This window comes from Trichoplusia ni, chromosome 7 (assembly GCF_003590095.1).
Source record: "Trichoplusia ni isolate ovarian cell line Hi5 chromosome 7, tn1, whole genome shotgun sequence".
Lineage (NCBI taxonomy): Eukaryota > Metazoa > Arthropoda > Insecta > Lepidoptera > Noctuidae > Trichoplusia > Trichoplusia ni.
The window spans coordinates 10600424-10618363 of record NC_039484.1 but is presented as its reverse complement, the minus strand read 5'-3'; the positions used below and the strand labels follow the sequence as shown (position 1 = coordinate 10618363).

The window sequence follows — 17940 nt, the reverse complement described above, 5'->3', positions numbered from 1 at the left end:
AATGTGTTTGCTAACGAATGTATTTACTACATACATATGTGAAGCTGAACAGCCGTATTTATTTACTAGATTCGAACTCACGATATTTAGAGAGAGGAGCGCTATTTGTTTAATGTAACGAGGTCGCAACAACAGAGTTGGATCACAAATAAATGCAGTAAATATCCCTTCAAGAATAAATAAACGCTGAAAAGAAGCCAAGTATCTGGTGTATTTGGAAAGGAACGGTTTAAGTCCACATACTAAATTTAAGATTTTCTTTAAATTTCTACTAAAAGAAACTGCTTGTAACAATTATACTTTACAAAAACTAAAGTTAGACCAATGCAATGATGAGAAGAATCTTTGAAGGCTCTCGCATCTCATCATCTGTGTCGCAGGTACCTCGAGAGAAGCCTGTCTGGCAGTGATCTGCAACGGGCTGATGATCAAGATAAAGAAATCAATACTTAGCTGGAATGGTCATTTTTATGAATTAAATTAATTGCCAGCCAAGGTCTAGCTGTAAAGTTGTAATCCAAAATAACTTGTCATTGGTATTCGTACGCAAGTTTGTGTAAGACAGAAAATTATGTAACTCCAAATATATTAGCATTGTTTGCTGAAATAATTGCATGTATCTCGGGAGAACGAGGCTATAATGGTTTGGCAGCAGCACCCCATGTTATTACATCATAATAGAGTTATAAACTGCCAAGCGTGGCGATTATATACACAAGATATTCCGTGGTGGCGAAGGCTTGATATCGTTTACGGGATAATGCTATAACATCAAAAAGATGAACAGCTTAAAAACGTCCCTAAAGGGTTTTAGACGTATTTTTTCTTCAAAGGAAATTCTGCAAACGATTGCGATTCAATTCCCTTAGGGCTAATTGCAGCACTTTACCATTAACTACCTATTACCACAGAAAGTAAAGAGGTCTTTATACCCACTTAAACCGTTCTAACCGAATGTGCTCAAAATTCCGAATACGTCGAATTCATGTATGTACCTGACCTCGTACAATTTGTGGAGCACTTCCTCATTTTCGTTCAACTGCATGAAACAGTTTACCGGTTCGTTCGTGCAACAGTTACGAGGATTATTTCCTAGTGTTACCTCATTTTTAATTCGTATGCATATTTCGACGGAAATATAAACTAGCCGTTCTGGCTGCATGCATAAAAACTTATGCAGATAACGTTCTACGTCCGTGCCAGATTCCATACGTATCTATATTCAAACTTGTTACTATGAAACGGTATTTTTTGAAAAGCAAAAAACTATCACGCATGCGTACCTAAATACCATGAAGAAATATTGACTGGATTGGTGCAACGTCTAGCTAGGCGTTTAACCACCTGCATAAAAACATGTAACTAAATACCAATTGTTTCAGACACACTTGATACTAAAAATGCAAAGACATAAAATGTAGAAATTAAAAACATTTCCAAATAAAACGAAACGATATTCTCCCTAAATAAAACCGGCCCAGACGATACTATTTCGATACCGCATTAATTATACAAAAAGTATACAAACGCCCACGTAAAAATATGTAAACGACAAACGACGATCACACGTGGACATTTCAAATGATATTTTTATCTTTTTTAATCGTCGCTGGCTGGTCAAGTCACTGGGATGACTCATGCAGTCACTCCGTAGTAAGATTACGTCATTTTAACGTGGCCGTTGGTTGAATAAAAACATAGATTTTGTTGTCTATACTATGAGGAAATTATGTTTTATTTAGAGTGAGGAAAGGGATATTTGGGATGAAGTGTGATGTGCCGTGTGCTCGCTTTGTTATTGTGTCGTGTTTTGTTTTGATAACCTTTGTTTTTGTTTACATCGTACTATAACATATTATTGTACACATTGTCTCTTATATTATACTAAACACGTTGAGCCCTAATCTTTTATGGAACTATTTGACGTTGCGCCTGCTGACTTAATTTTGAGAAATGATTACGTACATAAGAGGAGCTTAAATCATGCATTACTATAATATTAATTCCTTTATATCATTTTTATCGTAGGCATTACTAACAGTTTTTCACAGGTGTGATTATCGCAGAATTAGCATATGCTAAATGTAATTAGTTTTTATATCACTTACTACTAAGGTTAAAAGCTAGCAAAATCATACAGTTCGTCATAAATCCTGTAATAATAGTTTAACCTATATTACTAATAGAAAGAAAGAAATAAGTGGAAGAAAAGGGGAATGCCCATTCTAGGTAGATTAGTGATTTCAGATTGACGTGATGAACGATGAATAGCAGAACTAAACAAACAAAACGCCCAACTTTTTCAGCTTGACTCACAAAATTCTTTAAACGAAAACGCATTATATTGACACATAAAACAAAGGAAAACTCCAGTACTGGGCAGCCTTCATCACAACATAACAAACGCAATACATTCCGAGTTAGAATATTCCCATCCGGAGCTGCACAGTGAGTAAAATGTAACACAATAACGAGTAAATCAAAGCGAAACAAATGATAAGTTGAGGTCATCGTTCGTGCCGGACACCGGACGGGTGGTATCTGTCCGGCGATAACCTACCGACCGTCTGTACTAGCCTTTATCTCTATGTGCCACGGTTACACTGTCAGCGGTTTTGTGGGAAAGGAATGGTGGGAAGAATTCGCTTCGTACCTATATATGTTAAAATTATAAACATACTTACAAGCATTGCCAGAATAGGACAATTTTAAGCATGGCTTTCGGCGCGATTGAAATTATTATTCTTCCCAAAGGCTACAATGAGACCTTAGCCTGGTTTACATTCATTTATTCGAAACATTTAACATGAACTCTCCACTGTACTTCAATAAGGATATAATATCAAATCTTTGTTCAATTTTCATCAACATGATAATTTAGTAGGAACTGAATTTATTGGAATCAATCTCAAACTTAAATAACTTTACTAAAAACTACACTTGCATTCACAAAATCGCTGACAATGACAACCCACGTATTACAGTAAAACAACCAAATTAATGGGACTAAAAATTCTTAGCAACACAAAAGCATGCGAGGTCAGGCTACGCTGGTTGTTATGGTAATAATTCTGTTCGGCCACTTGGCAGATAGCAGGCATTTATGCTCATTAAACGCGATGTGCAGGGTTAATGAAAGGTGCTCTGATAGTGTTGGCTTACAGTTTTTTGGTTAATTACGTACTTTAGTGTGTTCAACGCGGTTAGCGATAATAATTTACGGTTGCAATGTGAACTTGTTACAGCAACGAATTCTGATGCGGTTTTATGATGACCATTTTGAATTTTGAACAGAGTTCAGTGAATAGTAATGCGCTAAAATATAAAGTTGTTTATGTTCAAAATCCTCCCTTCCTATATCTATCTGCGCGTTACTTTTAGCAGTTCCTCACTAGCAGTTAATTCTACCAAACAAAACATGTTTCTTAACAGTTCCATGCGTATGCATTGCGTGGCAGCTGACAAAGGAAACGTAAACAATCTTAACATTGAGTCGAATTTTGCATATTTTGTGTTGAACAAGATAGTATCAGGTCAAATGTCATTGTCTGCGTCAAATTCTCGTCAAAACAAGGACAGATATAACTTTTATTTTCAAACCATTCCCCGAACTCTTGTCCGATCATCAATCGACCTTTTTCGTTTCACGTAAGCGAATTGAAATCAATTGCACACAAAATGGCGATGGCGTGAGAAAACCGCACGTTTGATAATAAATTCAGATTCGCATTGAAAGCAGAGAATATATTGCTTACTGGGTTTTAGCTGCAATACGGTCTCGTGGACGAAATCGACGACCAGATACATATTGCACGATGCTAAAGTTCAAAATAGAATGGTGCTTTATTGTTATGCGGCCAAAGATTTACTGAATTCAGTTCGGTTTTAAAAGATATGTCGGGTAGTTCTGTGGCTTATACGTAAGATCCGTGTTGGCAAGAAACCTATCATGCTTTTATTAATTTTATATTTAAGCGTAGACATTTCTTAGAGGGCACTAAGTAACATATCAGCTATATTGGGCGGTGTAACTTTAGACAAAGGCAAGTAAGAAGAAGAAAAATAAACGTCAAAAACAAAAGCTTACTTTCAGCGAGTAACAACATTTTCAGACGGTCTCTACGACCTCTAAGAAATGCGGTAACAAGTTTCAGGGTCAAGGCTCTTCTATAAAGACTGGACATTTTCATAATACTCGATTATGTGAAAACGACGGAGTTTTATCTTCGTAAACTCTTGACCTCCAAGCTCCAGACAGTAAACAATATTATTTGAAAGTCACATAGTCCGGATGTTGTTCCTATGAAGAGAGGTCGAAACAATTGAACGGAAAAATACGAACTTATCATAATTTGATTTCAAGGTTGATCAGATTAAACATTTGATAAAAATGGCTGATTTATTCCATAATATCATACGTATTAAGTCCGAACTCTGTTTATATTATTTAAGGTAGCAACCTAGCATCAAACACAATCAATAGGACTTATTGATCGTTGATTTAAAATTACGATGAAAATAAATCTACAGCACAATTACTAGTATTGTGATCAGCTGACCTCCGATTTAATTGAAACAAATGAGTTGGGTATTGACCAATTTGGATACCTACTTCGTTAGAGCTGGCATTGGGCTGACTTAACTACCTGCATGACTAGGCTGCTAATTGAATAAGGATTTGGACAATAGCGATTACTGTTGGAAAAACGGCAATAGATACCATTTGATTTTAAGGTGTTTTCAATACATTTATAGATATCGCCAATGGTATAGGAATTTATAGGAACGTAGGCAAATCGTTTGCATGTAACGAATATGGTTTATATAAGACACAAAATCTAAAGAATCCTCAAAATATTTAACTAAACCTCTCATAAAAGCGAAACAATTTCCAAAATCTCATTTCCATACTTCATAAAAAAGTAAGAACGCATAACATGTCGAAAGCATTTACAAACTTTCTGTGGAACGTCAACACGCCACCCCTAAACATTCCCGTAGCAACCTTCTACAACAATATTCTTAATGATGGTTTTTTTTTTCAAATATTTACACATTCATACCACATCCTCCCTCTTCCATGTCGGAACATGTCTAGAGGTAGGGTTGCCGCAGCCTCTTACGTATTTATAAGCAAGCTGCAACATACAACATGTAAAAGAGGAGAATAATGAGATAGGTAGGCTGAATAAAAATATCGTTGTGATGAACATTGCGCAGAGATTTACCTGAATGTAAGCCTTCATTTACAGCAAAGGAAACAAAAACTCGAATAGGAAATATAAAACTGTCTAGTAATAAAAGGGCCTTTCATCTCCTGCAGAAGAATGATGGTAAATAGTAATATTTACTGCGCGTGCAAGACTGGATAATTAATTCCTAAGTCAAGGAACTTTTACATATTATAAATGCATACCAAAGTTTACGACTGGGACATGTAAATTGTAAATAAAATATATTATGCAGATGTGTTTAACATATCCAATAGAACAGCTATAACCGGCGCTTTTAACATTATCGTAAAATAATTGAGTGGATGTCAGACGCCCACGCGCTAGCCCTATCCTTCTGTCAAAAGGAATGCGGCGTCAAGCAAAGGGCAAACAAATTCCTGTGCAGGCGCAGGCTGACAACTGACGATCCACAGCCGCGGGAGGGGTGGGGTGGTTACGTAGTACAGATAAGAGCAGAAGGTTAAACAGACGCAGTAGATAGCGAGTAGTAGATTACATTATTCGGAACGAATCATAATTTAATTGGGAGTAAATATAAAGATAAGTGAAATAAAGATGTTTTGATAAATAAATACTAAAAGTCCAAACAAGTCTGGTGATCGCTAATCATACTGGCCCTATTGGCCATCAATATATTTTAAAATAGTGGTAAATATTATAAAGTGAAGGATATTAGTTTTTATCCATTTACGGCGTGACATTGAAAAAATGATGCAATCTATAAAACCAAAAAATAAACAATATCATGTTTAAATTCAAAATCTCAGAATTCTTAGAGCATTATATCAGATTTTGCGTTTTTTTGCATTAGGTTGTAGATATTATAACTTAAATATGTTAGCGACGAAATTATTACTAGCCGACTATTAAAATTTAAGGCTTATCCAGTATCGTGAGTTTTGATTTAATTTACGTATACATATATGTATGTAACTAGACCCTTTATATCTGTGCCTTGAGTCAGCCTCGTATCGCTATTTTTGTTATGCCATGGCAATTTAAATGAATAGATTTATCCTTATACCTTTGTAATTCAAACGAGGGCAATTCAGCATATCCTTCAATGTAGTTTCATTGTTTTAAATACAATCAAAACCAGAGTGAGAGTGCAACTGATTTGATCTGCCCATACTTTTTAGCAATAGACAAGTGCAATTTCGGAATTATCGGAATAAGCTAGTGATGTAAAGTGAACCTTCTGCATAAAACAGTCGAGTGACAACAGGATGGAACAAGTTCCGTCGTTTCGCCGTTTTTGGAACTCGTTGCGTAAGCTGCATCGTTAAACTTTAATTGGCTTTAAGATCTGCTTTAACGGTAAGGTGGCGATCTGGTGGCTTCAACTTCGCGTTATTGAATTACGAGTATTACGACCTTAATAAGCTGCGTGCGAAGATATGAATCACTGAGTTTATCTTTACGGTCAGTATGCAAAATATTGGCATACATGAGTAATGATGAAATCATATTTAAATACGTCGTTAGTGTTTGTATTCAGTGTCGTAATGTGGGAATGGAGACGGCTAATGTTAGTATCATGTTTATTGTGAAGAGCTAATTATAACGTTGAAAGTAAAACTGTATAATTAAACATTCTTTACAATAAAAACTCAACGTACAATGGAATCTCTTTATTGCATTGTGGCTATCGCATAACATAAAGACTGTACTACGCAGAATGTTACTGATGTGCTTACAGAGTACCACAATTATTTTGACATAAACATCCTTTTATGACTAAACCTTATCATGAACCTTGCAGACGCTGTCTTATAGAAATCACCTAACAAACCATTCTTGCACTACCATCATGAGCTGTCATAACGCACACGAAAACATCACTTATTTAAGAACAATACTTTGTAGTCAACAATTTGTAGTCCAGCTTACTCTATCAGTTCAAAAAGTATACTTGAGACAGGTTGTATTTAAAAATAAAACTTAAATTTCAAAGTCCAATCGAGGACTGGTTTTCACCGCCTAAGCTACAATTGCAATAGAGTAATAAAACATAAGTAGTGTATAATTCTGAATACATTCCTTAATAATTTCGTTTGCTTTCAGGTCAACTGATAGCATTCGATAACAAAATATGTGTCAAGCGATATATGATATATGTTGGTACCAAGAACATGCAGTTTAGCGAAACATTATCTTATCGCATCGGATGCGATACCGGCCAAAATGTTATATCAACACTTGATTTGATGTATGCTTAAACATTTTTTATTTATACCGTTTACTTTTTGATATGTTATAAATTTCATATTTGGGTTTGCTAATGAGAGTACGTTATCACTGAAGAATGCTTAGAGGCAATAAAAATGTTAAAATATAATCTTAGTTTACTTAAAACCTGCTTATATTAGGCGCAATAAATATTAGCAACAACACAAAAACTTTAATTAATAATGAAATCTGAAATTGTTTACTTTGTAAATGACTAGTCAATTCTCAGAATTCTGATAAAGAGGTAGTTAGTTGTGTATGTCGCTGATTAATAATTATAATTGTTTTAGTAATTTGTTCTTATTTTGTTGGTGTTTACACAAAAATATTTGTTTTGGTACATGTCATTACTTTAGTAGATAAGTATTAGTAGGCGGGTTTCTAATCACATATTTCGTATCTACAGAACGACTAGTCACGTTTGTAGACAAGTTTTATTACTCCAAACCTTAAAACTAACGAAACACTTCAATTTACTAAGCTGACAAAACAAAATCGATCATTCCCACAGCTTTCAATTTTTGAAGTTGTTTTTTCTAAAGCGATGTTACATCTCTATGCATACATCCACACCATAATAACTGCGTAACGCGGTATCCCTTGCTAAGATTGTCTAACCCTTTCCACCGTGTATTGGTACAAAATAGACATGATGAATTGGAAAACAACTGAATATCGACACCGTCGACACGCGAGTTATGGCCGGCGGCAGTTTTTTATTATGTTCACGCAAGTGTGACGCAAATATGACGAAACAGAAGGATTAACTACCTACTGCTATGACATTTTAGAACCTGTCTGGGATTAGCATATAACTTAGTTTCTGTTACCTTAAATTATTACACTGTATTAGTCTGTGTTGCGACTGCCCAATATTATACTTACCCGTAACTAATTTGATACTGCAAGGGCTTGATTTTCCAAAATGTGACAGGTTAAAACTAAAGCAGACATATTTTGGGAAAAAACATATGATGTTATCAAGACTGAAGAGTTGGTTTCGACATCTACGAAATGTGGAAGCATGTCATTAGCAATTTTCCTTATTAATACAAGATATTTGTGATTGTTATGAGTATGTAAGCTTTCCTTAAAAATAAATAAACATAGGACAGATTAATACGACCTCCGTTTAACTAATAAACACGTTGTAATAAAGTGACACAAACTGAAATATCCTGTCAGGATCTTCTTGAATTCTTAGACTATCTAAAGTACTTCGTCTTAGCTCTAATGGATATTAACTCTGGAATGTGACACCAGGGTAACAGCAGAGAACTACGTAATAAACCGTGATTACAACTCTATTCAGTAGTAGGTCAAAATTGAAATGAATCAAATTAATTATAATCATCGAGGATGAGATAGGCAGACATTAAAAAGATACAAATAACAGGATGGATCTAGAATGGCCTTTTTTAATATATTTCGGTGGAGATAGAATTATTACATATTTTTTACGAAAATTACACACATCTGATACTTATTTCCAATAACAAATCCATTGGTAGATACATAATTAAACCCGTTAACGCATCTAAAGTTGTACCATTTACAACTAGCAACTAGAATTCATTCTCGAGTATTAATATCACATTGCCATTGATAAACGATTTCAGTAAGATTTCCACAAGGCCGGCACTAATGTTCCGGAACATTACAAAGAAACAAATACGGCGATACATTCGCGTCATTCTAATCTGGATATTGAACAGAAAACTATGGGTTAACATAAATGTAACCTCGGAACAATCATGTTCGTGTTAGGTTTCCGATAAGCATCGATGGAACACTGACGCGTCCTCTGATTTTATCAGAAAGACCTACTTTTGTTCATTTTGTACTCTAGGTCTGTCTTTAAGTTGGCTATTCAAATGTACTAATAATTACAGGTGTAAAATTTACACACACGTAGGTGTGGTAAATGTAGACATTTAAGAATTGAAATTGGTGTTACTACAAAATTATATTATTCACTTTACTAAAATTGCGTATCTTATCTAAGCTCTGCTGCAAACATAAATGATTCCAAAAAGAACTACGGTAGCAATCGTCCTTTTACAAAGTACACTCAGCAGTATAAATCATTGACTGAGACTTAGGTAGATGATGCAATAATTCAATAATGGTTCTTAATGTTTGCGTCCATAGAACTTGTTGTTCTATACTACTGATGTTCCATTGCCTGTACACACCTTAACTTGCTAGGTATAACATGATAAAACTTCATCACCTGTCAAAGATTATTAATCGACAGAAAGCCTTAATCTATCATGTCCTTTTACCGCATGATTAATTGACATCCCTACTAACGCCGGCCAATATACAATATGTACGTTGTTCTGTTTGTATTCTATTTAGTGCTTCAATGGGAAAGTGAAAACATTATCTTTATATCGATGGAATTTGTAAGAAAGAAAAAGCTTCAAAATTAGCTGAAAAAATTAGCAGTAAAGGTTGAGAAAAAAATGATTTCTTTTTTGAGAATTTCCAGCTCATCGTAACTTATAAAACGGTGTAGAACAGCGTCTTTTTTCCAAACCTAATTTGCCTCAAAGAATAATACTTCGAACTCCACTACTGCAAAGATCTATCTTGAAGAGAAGATGGTAGATCCAAATAACCAGTTCAAAAACATTTTTCAATTAGATTCTTGTTCACTATGGGACCCAGCGGATGAACGGCGTCGCCGTGGGCGACCTAGGAAGCGGTGGCGAGACGACTAATGACGACTGGTTCCATGCGGCCCAGAATAGAGAATCGTGGAAGCATTTGTAGTAGGTCTTTGCCCAGCAGAAGGACACAGTGGGCTAGGGAAAAAAATTGGATTCTTGTATCCTTACATACTACGTACGACAAGCAGAGTCTGAAAATCAACAAATTAACGGCAACACATTGGTGGAATAATTATAAACTTTCTTCAAAAGGCTAGACGACCTTCGTTAGAAGCCATTAAGATCCCTACAAGACCACGTTTACCACGTCTTATTGTGGAAGCGAAACAGCGCCATAGACGGCGTAGAGCGGCATCTCTTTCTCACACCCAAAAATATTACTTTAAGACGTGACGGTAGGCACCCTAGCCCTCTTATACAAAGTTCGATGTTAAATAGTTCCAGCATTGTTTTGGTTGAAAGCACGCACGGCTCTGTAACTGCCTTCTGTTACAAATTACAAGACGCCGAGGCAATTAACCTTCAGAGATAACGGCCAAGGAGATAAGGATAGCAATTAAGTTGCTCTATGAAAGGTCAAAGTCTCTTATCTGAGGGTAGCTCGGTATTAGTGTATAACAAAAATATGTTGTGGTAGGTATGGATGCAAACTTAATTTATAATTAATTTAATAGGAATAATAGACGAAATTCCAATCTAAATTAATAAGTTTAATTAAGTAAGAAAAATAGACAAAACCCCAATAATATTTTAATCCAATAGGAAAATCAATTTGTTTATTCATTATTTTCTGTAACTGTTTTTTACTATTGACTAGTTAACTAATTAAATAAGGAAAATTGATTGCGATATTTTTTATCAAGTTTTAAACATTAAATTAATTGGTTAAATATAGTATCGGTATTTTATATATTGATTGTAATTTTTCCAATATTTTATATTAGAAACAATAAAAAAGCTGATCATGCTAGAAGTTAGTAAAATGTACTTTTAATGAGACGTGTAAACCCTAAGTCTACGTTTTTTCTTATTTTGTTACTGCAATTACTAATTGGTAGGTAAATGTCAGAAACAAATATGATTCTACGTATTTTATAACATCTCTTTTATAGGTACCAACCAACTAACGAAAATTAATCGCCGTATTCACTAAGTACCGTAACAATACATTTATAAATAAAGTTAATCTAAAAGTACAACTTGCCACCATAACAGTATACCACTCGAAACTTTAAATTCTTAAAAACGTGGTGCACACGTTTCCAAAATCCTTAACCTTATGAGAGCCCACCAACTGTTATATTAGGTCTGATGCAGTTGTTAAAGCGAGATAGAGCGATAAACTCCACAGAGTGGCATCTCTCTCCACTTTTAAGAAGTGATGGCAGGACCCCCGGACCGCTATCGAATGCCTTGTAAAGTCCACCACACGTCTATGATCAATACTGAACTACAAAAATGAGTCTTACATCTTTATAATAAAGGCGAAAAAATATATATTGGTACAAATGTGAGGTCTACTGTATGTTCATTCAAGGTTCGTGGGACTCAAAACCGGTTGCTTCGGGAATTCGATCCTCGAAAGCTTTTGTTTTTTTTTTTCAACATATGACGATGAACATTCAGCCTTGCGTTGCAGACGGTAATGATTGATCGATTTTAGACTTTTTGGTGGCCTTAATCATGCCAGTATGATTGTTTTAATGTGACTGTTTTGGGCAAAGATATTAACAGGTCGAACAATTATTACATTTATTAATTTGTGGTTTTGTTAACAATAGTTGTTTCTACCCTTTACCTAAAAGTTGTTATGACTAAACAAGCTCGTTAGCGTTAAATATTATCCTCCTATTGTGTTCGCTTAATAGTGTTTAATTAGTTAGCCGAATTACACACTAATTAACGCTGTAATAATCACAAACATAAACAGTAATTATTTTTACTTTAAACTGATAACTAATTACCAGTAATGCGACAATTAGAAACAACTTTTCACAAAGCATTCAAATAAACAATTTCACAATATGCAGTAATCCGTATCGAAAGATAGCTTAGACTTAGAAGAAAGCGTTCATAATCTCAATTATCTAAAAACTAGAAAAAGCGTCAAACACTTAAATTAAAGAAACTATTTACAATACTAAGAGGTATCTTGAATCTTACAAACCTGTTTCAGTAATAGTTCCCTACTTTAGTATTCCATATTTATTTAGGGATGAACAAAAAAAGGGCTATCCACGCGACATGACAAGCCGATACAATCAACGGCTTTTAGTCCCAACGGACGTTCGAAAAGAACAAAAAAGAAGTACAAGTGGATTGCAGACTTTAAGCTTATTCACAATGTGACAAAGCAAACATTTAAAGAATTGAACTATGTATTAACTGGTTCATAGTGATATAATCTGTTTTAGGATCTAATGTTACCAATTATGAAAGTTTCCATATGTCCGAGTAATTTTAATTTTAAAGAAATTGTTTCTATGATCATTATTGTATTTTTTTAAGAGATTTGTCTTACAGCAAATAAGGTCGAGACGTAGACTTTTGCTTTGGAAAACATGGCTAGAATTGTGTCTCATTTTTATTCATTTCATGAAAAGAGAAAAAAACCAGTTGCCTAAAATATTGCCTTGGTATTTATGAGTTAGATGTGTTATTCATGAACAGAGCCTGTATTATGAGCCCTTAAAACAGAACTCATTCTATTATAGAAGCGAGACGGCGCAATAAACTGCGTATGGCGGCGTCTTACTTTCACAGCGGCAACAGTCCGGCTATCAGAGCTCATAGTACGAGGGCAGGACGTCAAAAACAAGGATTTAAGACTGCTATTTATAGAAAAGTTATCTCCATAACGTTGCCAGTGACATGGCACAGATCTTCTCGTTGCTGAAGTAAACAAACAGACAGTAATGGTAAATAACGTATGGACTGCAGCCCAATGTTGAGAGACATAATGTTTGGGATTCAAATGTTTGCATCTACAGTTTGATAAATTTACAAGCGATATAAGATCTCTTACAGATCTTCGGGCATTGTTAAAACGACGAAATTTCATTGTCAGTGTTAATGGTGATCTTGAAACTTGAACTTGCATTGTATTGTTTTAGTTTTAGCGATAGAAAAAAGAATGTTTCGTTTTTTCTTCACTTGTGAGGACACTGAGGACCACCTGAAGATAATACTGAACTAAATCTTTAAATTAACCAAATGTCCCTCATTTTATATATTCCTAAGGTTCAACCAAATAGCAACAGTTTTAACAATAAAACCTCCATGAGAAACAAGTTCCACGAAATTATTTATTACAAAGTTATTGGTAAAATCGAATTAGCCCGAAAGGGTTATGTTTATTCGTCATTTGTAAGTAACATTTCCGAGAATTTCTGTGACTAAAAATCCTTACAAAGAAACAAATGAAGTCGGTCTAGAAATATTCAAATTCAGTTCATTATTCAAATATGTTAATACTAATGACATACGAATTTTCCAATGAGTATTGAAATTTGTGTCGACCGTCGACGTATTATGCAGTATTACGTATTACGGCCATTGTCCTAAATTAGATTAAGAAATAAGTAGGACGGCTAAGTGAATCGGTAACAGGAATTAAACTGTCACCTAGTATGTATTTGGTCCGCTAAACGCAATTTATAAGTAAACGCTAAACGCACTTTAGGCCAGTGCCTGGGGGCCCACTATGACCAGGGGCCCACCACCAAAGAAGGCATCTAAAAAAAGCTTGATAAATTTTTCATTGAATGAAAATAACTTGAACCCAGGGTTCCCACTCCTTTGTTGCCTAGGGGCCCCTGGGCCCCTAGACCCGGCCCTGAGTATATGCTATCTCTTTCAATATAAGGAGGAATGTAGCGAGACATAATCATGTTAGTTTGTAAAGATTTAAGTTCAGTATATAAATTTAAAGCTGATTGTAAATACACCAAACAATTTTAAAAGGTTTTTAATTGGTGCTAAATCAATCGCAACATGTTGAATTATTCTCGTGATTCATGTTTTACGCATGGAAAGACAGTATTCGCAGCATTACCATAATTCATAACAGACTTGTAAAAATAAACACGAGTGAAGGAATTGCAATCACAAGCATGTCATGGATCATTTCACATTTAATTTTTTAGCGATAGTGTAAGCGCTTTTGATTTTTTTAGTAGTTGCGATCACACATCACAGCTATGCAAAAGATTTAATCAATTAGTACCTATTACAAAATGGTGAGATTTCGATGAATTCATAAATGAAATTATATTCTTTGGGGTTTTGTACCGAATGACTAAAAACCTCTATTAATTAAGTATCTCATGAAAACAAATAGGTAGGTATTCAGTTGGCAATTTTACAGATGATAAATTTTGGTGCTATTACCACAAATAATAAATTTGGTAGATCTATTTTTTGCAGATATGTTTTTGTGTAGCCTATTTGTACGGATGCCTCATGGTCAGGAATATGAAATGCATTAGCCCGGATTTTTCTTTAATAATTTCTTCACCTAATTATGGGTTATAAGTTTATCTGATCCAGATAAGTCTATAATTTATGCGGAAAAGTTGGTGAGGCTATAATTTAAACGACGTCAGCAGTTTGCTGGATGGATTTAAGAGCACTTAGCTGAAGCAAGAATACTATTATGGTCCAGTTTTATGTGACAAACAAAATAAAATATTAAGGTAGGTATGGGAAACTGAAGTAGTTATCAAAATACGGAAGTTGCTTGCATAGGAACTTCAATACATGACAAGAGACATGCAATAACAAAAACGCAACAAATAATAAAAGTAGGTTTGCTTTATTTAAGCAACCTGCAGTCTCAAATAGAATGTACATATATATACCTGCATAATATCTCAATGAAAAAGAACCTACACAATGCTTAATGCTATATTCCGTGACTCACACAATCACAGTATATTTGTTTAAGCAAACACAAACAGAACACACAAAACAAACTTCCATGTTTCTGGAATTCTTTCAACAATTCTCATAATTACATTAGTAACTTCGAACCAATATTATACTTATTTGTCCGTTGAACATATACTTGTAGCGACGTTCAAAGTATTACTCAAAAGATAAGTAAAGAAACGCTTTCACAAGTTAACAATCCACTGACAAATATTTTCAAGTTCAAGACTGCTAGTGGCTTTGAAGAAAGCGATTAAAATCGGGCATCTGTTTTATTTTATCTCACAGTTGCAACTGTTCGGTTGGTTTGTTTTGTTTACTTTTTTTATACTTATTTGTGCTGATTGTTTAAACAGAAGGCTTGTGACTTTACTTGTGTTATTCTTGGTCGACTCTCAGTTGGTACTGATTTTAAGTGACACGATATTGTATGAAAAGAGGCAGCAAATCTCCGACTAAGGATACAGATCTGCGATAGGACGGATGCGAAAGACAAGAGACAAAAGAGAATCGCACTAAAAGTGCTATAGGATGATGATGTGATCAGTTGGTAGCTAACTTACCAGCAGCTTAGGATGATAATTATCTCGTTTTTCTATAGGTATTATTTTGATGATAAATTAAAAAAGAACGTCTTAAAATATATTTGAATGCATAATCTGAGTCATTTTTTGTATCATTATCACTAGGGGAATTTCAATAGAAGTAACATAGCTGTGAGCCACCACATTATTTGAAACGTGTGATAAGAAAATTGTGACTAACCATTTTAACAATGACCTAAGTTCGTCAATAATGAGTCATTAAACATTTAGGTCAACCAACGGGACACAGAGTTAAAAGTAATGCCCGCCATAAGTATTGGAATCCCGTCCAGGAATGTACTAGGTTAAAAAATCGCTGCTTTAATAGCCTGAATCTGAAACGTGCCAGCACAATGTATTAACGTATCAAAATAAGCCATTCCTGACGCACGTTATTGTACTGCAAACATGCTTTATTTATATTCTATGGAATGTGACGTAAAATGCTACCATAGATTATTACTTTCTGCATAATTAACGTCAAACTTAATCACGATAGTAAATGAACAAAGGAGAGTACTTTAGCTGGCATTTACCTAAAACGAAACACTGTAGATAATGAATGTATAGTATAAGCACCTAATTTATATACTTTCGCAGTTCTTTTAAACTGCTTTGCTTGAAGTTTGGAGGGTTGTTATACTTCAAATGTTTTGATACATTTTATTATTCTATATTACATAACATATTTAAAATTACAATTTTTCTTGTCCACGTACCTTTAGATGTTTTCTGAAGCCGCTTTGACCTTGATGTCGTTAGTTGCAGAGAAGCTATTTTTACTTACTTTTGCAGACCTATTCCTTTGCATAAACAGAAAATTACGATATCTGACACGAAAAAAAAATGATTTAATAATTTTGTTACAGAACTATGCAGAGCTTGCTGCTTCACCGGACACCGGACTATAATTTCTATGGCTATCTATATCTAACGTATCAACTGGGCTAAACAAGCTTCTGGAAGAAGAAAATTTATGCAAAATATTTAATTCACTGTCAGTATTAGCCAGGACTATTTAAACCAATCTGTACTCGTATTTTTTTTATCTTGTCACCTGTTAAGCTCCCAGGTCGTCAAATCACGACGATTGCACGATATACATTGTAGATGCCAATGCAATCTTATAACCTACAATGATTGTTTCCATTCTATTTAAACCCCCATAATATGTTACTTATTAAATGATTATACTGCAAATAAAAAACTATAAAAAAATTGTAACAATCTAAAATAGATACAGTACACAGCTCTACGTTAGGCATTGAATATATTTCCATACCAGATTTATAACAATGGGCAATTGGATTTTACTTAGAAAAAGCCAAGGTAAACACTGGCATGGACAATTTACATAGAGTACCAAATATAGAAATAGAATTTACATAAGTACTTATATTCTATCTATACTTATGTTGTAATTTCGTAACAATTTATGGACTCAGTAAGCAATAACCGACACATAGTATGGAGATAAGACTAAGAAAAATGTTTTATTGTGTTTGTACTGCTTTTAATATACCTTTTTATTCAGCTCTAGGATTATCATCCAGGCAGCATACCTACACAGAAAGTACTTGAAATTATTTTTACCCAAAGTTTTCAATTCTTCACTGAAGCTAGTTTTCTAATTATGTTTTTTTTCCAACTTTCAATTAACGGATTGATCTTCAACTCAAAGTCAGTTTATGTAAACTAATTTGTAAAACGTTGGCAGACCAATAAATAATATTCCCCTATACAGATAACACAAGTCTATAATTAGTTCTATCATTGCTACAAACCTAAAGTAATCAAGAAACACTAATTACAAATCTAGATTATCTGCACGTACGGTAAAATACAAATCCAAGGCCCGAGATCAATCTGCAAACACATTCATCATTCGTAACCGTCGTATTCAGATCAAAGGAGGCAAATCCAATCGCAATTTCCACGTTGTTTCCTTATATCAAAGTAAAGTAAACATAAGTTAAGCACGTGGTAACGGTGGTAACGACTAAGTTATTAATCTGCTAGGGCTGTCAAAACGAACTGGTTGTCTTTTATATGAAAAATAAGTGGATACAATTATATTCGTCTATACACCATTAGTGTAAGTACTTAAAAAAATGTGAACAGCTCGGTGTCTTTGCCTTAAAACTTAGTTTGAAAATAATACGTAACTAAGAACTAACGTCGAATAAAAGTCGCTTATTAATTAAAAATGTGTTTGTCTAAAAACTTCTAAAAAGGTACACCGTGATTGTTTACCTTTTTTAAGTACCTAAACGTGTGGTTAGCTAAAGT

The 17940-nt window shown here is 34.3% G+C and overlaps 1 protein-coding gene across 1 annotated transcript in view; it reads right to left on the bottom strand.

Annotated features, from left to right (window-relative positions):
* The window catches only part of LOC113496159 (acyl-CoA:lysophosphatidylglycerol acyltransferase 1-like), a 231552-nt gene that overhangs the window by 210900 nt on the left and 2712 nt on the right, over positions 1–17940 (bottom strand). The gene's annotated exons all lie outside the window — the stretch shown is intronic.